Here is a 3,932-nt window from a genome sequence, read left to right on the forward strand (position 1 = left end):
GACTTTGCTATAAAAAAAACATTAACCACTGCAAGACTTATAAGTCACCATCCATCCTTTGAATGCTTTAAAGGAAACCTTTGGTGTCAAGTGCTTTAATTTTTCTATATAAGAACAGTAAAGACAGTAAGCAGGATTCTTGATGTCACCTTTAACATTCCACATCGAATGCTTAAGCTACAGGTTTAAATCCAATAAAATTCAAACAGATTCTTTTAAATGTGTGCGTAGACAATTTGTGGAACAATTGTACAATGGAAAAAACAAAAAAAAACAGAACATGACTGATACAGTATTTCTGTGTTGAATGGGAGTTTATGAACTCTACAAAATCTATGCTGGAAAACTGGTTATTTCTAAAATTAATTAAATAGTGGTGCAGTGGGTAAGGTCACTACATCATAGCTCTAGGCTATCCAGGTTGATCCTAAATTTGGACTACTCACCGCATGTTCTTCTTGTGTCTGTGTGGGTTTCTTCCAGGTTCTCCAGTTTCCTTCCAACTCCCCATAGTGTGCCAGTAGGTGAACTATCTACTCTAAATTGCTGCTCCGAAAGTTTCAGTGTCTCTAAAGATACATAAAAAATTTAGCAACAACTTGTAGTATTCTATGTTTTTTTGAGAAACCATTAAAAGTTCTATTTATAAAACTCTGCAGCAGTACATTTCCCCATCATTTCAGCCCCTGAAACAGTACTGTTGTGTATGGCACTACTGAAAAGTTTTGTGTCTGTAGTGCACATTGATTGCTGTAGGAACGTGTACATGATGTATGTATGAATGATGTAAGTCTGTGCAAGAAAAAGCAAAACTGCATTAAAAGAAAAGCAGATCTAAATTACCTAGTGAGTCTCCCCAAGGTTGGATGTATATAAGAAAGACAGAACAACTACCAGTTTAGTAAGTTAAAGGATACTTAAATGAGAGGCTTTAAGCATCATTAAGTGTTTTATTTGTCTAAATAACCCTTGAGGTATAATTTCTAAGAACATCCAGCCCATCTTTAGGCAGTTATTCCATCACTTTCAATTAAAGACCTGCTGCAGTGGTTCTCAAAGTGAACTCCTCAGGGATTTATGAAGAATAGCCAGGGGTGGGGGCAGAAGGGGATCTGAGTCTGGGGTCTGAGATTTTCAAATTTTGTTGTTTTCAGTGGTAAAACAGTAAGCACTTATGTTGACCTAATGCGTTGCATGAATAGAACAATCAGGTATAAAACCTTCATTGCTCTACTAAATAGGAAAAATATTATTTCACACTCATAAGAAGTATATTTAATATGAATAGTTGGTTTGCTCCATTAAGATTCACTGTCTGTCTTTTGTGAGATGAAATCGAGAATTTAGCCATATACTGTATATAATTGTTGCAGTATTGCAAAATAAACCATCTGAGCTTTCTGAAAACAAAACGAGATAGCAGGAAATGCTTTTTGATTTGGTTGTTTCAATTCAGCCTTTTTTCCTGCACATATCCATGGTCACTGTTGCTGCCGGCGTCCATGGCATTTCAGCTGAGCTGCTAATTAAGGTGACTTCACAGGGGCGCATCATTGCGTTTAGTCATAGCAAATTCAGATCAGCCAAGAGCAATTAATCAGCTGATAATGGGGGAGCAAACAAAAGGGCATCAATTCTGAAGAGAAAGCCACGGCTTCATTGTATCATCATGCTGGAGATTAGGCTTTAGTCTCTCGCACATTAGTTTTAAACATGCTTTTCGTTTAATGACTGTAAGCATTCAGAATTCAGACGGTCTTCTCATATGGCAGCGCCATTGTTTGCCTCTTTTTCCTAGACCACAATGGAATACCAATGTTCACAATCAGCTGGAGTCTGCATTCAACAGTGGTAGTGATTATGTTTTAGATCCAACATTTTTAGGCAAACAACACGATTAATAAGTTGTTCATTAGAGGGTGACATCTATTAAATTGGTCATTTGTGTCATTTCAGGCTGAGAGCTGAGCTGTGAAATGGCTGCTATGCATGGATGAAATCTCTGTTCTGTCACATTGTGGCATCATGTTCATTCTGCGGTATTCACAAAATATTTCTCAAATAACTTCTTCATGAATATGACCTTTTGTCTAAAGTGCAGCTATCAAAAAGTTCGCCCTCTGGATGTGAAACAACCTCTTGCGAATCGGGAGGAAAAAAAGGCCTATCTTGGCAGAATATCTTGCCAGACATCTAAGCATTCTGACTGCCGGCATTGGTAAAACATAATTGCACATTGTTCCTTCTTTTGTCCTAGCCAGTTTAAAATGCCAAGCTGGGGTGTAAGAACAGCTTCTTCTTCTTCCTAAAAAGGGATGTGCAAAAAAGAATTAGAGAAGCAGATAAGCAAACAGAAGCCTGAATGACCGGTATGTTTCTGTCATCTTTATTTAAGATTCATGGTACAGGGCTACAGCTTTGGCCTGGTCTGCAGGGCTGAAATCACCTCTGTAGGCACATGCAGTTTCCTTCGTAGAGCCGAGCGTGGCTTTATTTTGATTGTCTGAGCCTCAGAATTGGATAGGGTTGGCCAAGTTTAGCAAATGTCAACATATCCCAGTGGTCTTAAGGCATTTGTGAGTGGACAGAATAATTAAGAAGGAACTGAAAATCCATTTGGTATGCTGAAAACATGCAGTACAATTGCTACTGGAAACAAATAGCACATAGAACCGCACGTGTGGATTAGTTTGTTATATGTGCATTAAAAAAAAATGTGGTAATTTAGATACATGTCTGGAATTGTAAAACAGGGTGAGAATCTTTGTGCAGAGGAAGCTCCAGAGATGCACATGGGTCTTTTTCTTGTAAGGACCAGTTTGACAAATGTCCACCATTTCACTTGCACTAAGGGAAATGGTTTGTTGAACTTTCCAGAAAATTAGACCGTTCCATCTGAACGTGAAACGGTGTTGCTGAACTGCAGGACATTTATACTGGAATTATAGCGTCGCAGACTTAGTGTTTATTTCGACTGGGTTCTGGGGAAAATGGAGCAAACGATCTCTCCATCAGGCCACCTGGGCAGGAGCAGTCCATCATACAGGTTTATAGCTTCAGCTCGAGGGCTTTCGAGCAACTCATCTGGATGGCTTAATGTTGACTGCTTCCACATGTTGTGCATTTTAACTCGAGAAAACTTTCCCAACGAACCAGGTCCCTCATTTGTTATACATACAAATGTGGCGACTGTGGTATACAAATAAGCTTACATCACTATGTGTCAGGAGGTTAAAACCACAGCGCGCTTACACTCCATTTATGCATTTAATTACAGAGCTCATGCTACTTGAAGTAATTTTAGGGCTTACTGTTTCATAACAGAAATGAGGAGACCCATATTATCCTGCACTTTCTACCATATTTTCAAAAATGACAGTTGGCTCAAACATGAACCCACTGACTTGGGTTTTTTTTTTTGTTCATTTTCCATGAACTTTCATGGACAAATTTAGAGAAAACAAAACATTCCATAAAACAGGAAGGAATTTGGGAACATTTGGAATTTTTTTCACAAAGTTGACTCCTAATTGAAATAAAGAACTGACTTCCACTAATACTAATCTAATAAAAACCTGAAGACCTGTGATTTGTAAAGTTGTTAAAATGGTTATATCATTGCCATTATTTTTAATCTGTCTACCTGTTTTGGAAATAATGTGAATTCTATATAGCTGTTTATTGTCTTACACATTATACGGTATAAAAAGGTTCTCTCTATTTATCTTGTCAGCTAGCTTTAGAAAAAGGTCCTCCACAGGGGGCTGCAGGATTTCATGAGGTATTATGACCTATTTTTGTCCAAGCAGGTACACAAAAAAGAGAATACAACAACAAAAAAATGGAAGAAAAAAATAATTTTAACACAATGAAATGCCCTGAAGGAATGGTACGTCATGTCACGACAGAGAACAGCACACCGCTGAGCGAAG

The sequence above is a fragment of the Silurus aristotelis genome, assembly GCF_946808225.1.
Source record: "Silurus aristotelis genome assembly, chromosome: 7".
NCBI lineage: Eukaryota > Metazoa > Chordata > Actinopteri > Siluriformes > Siluridae > Silurus > Silurus aristotelis.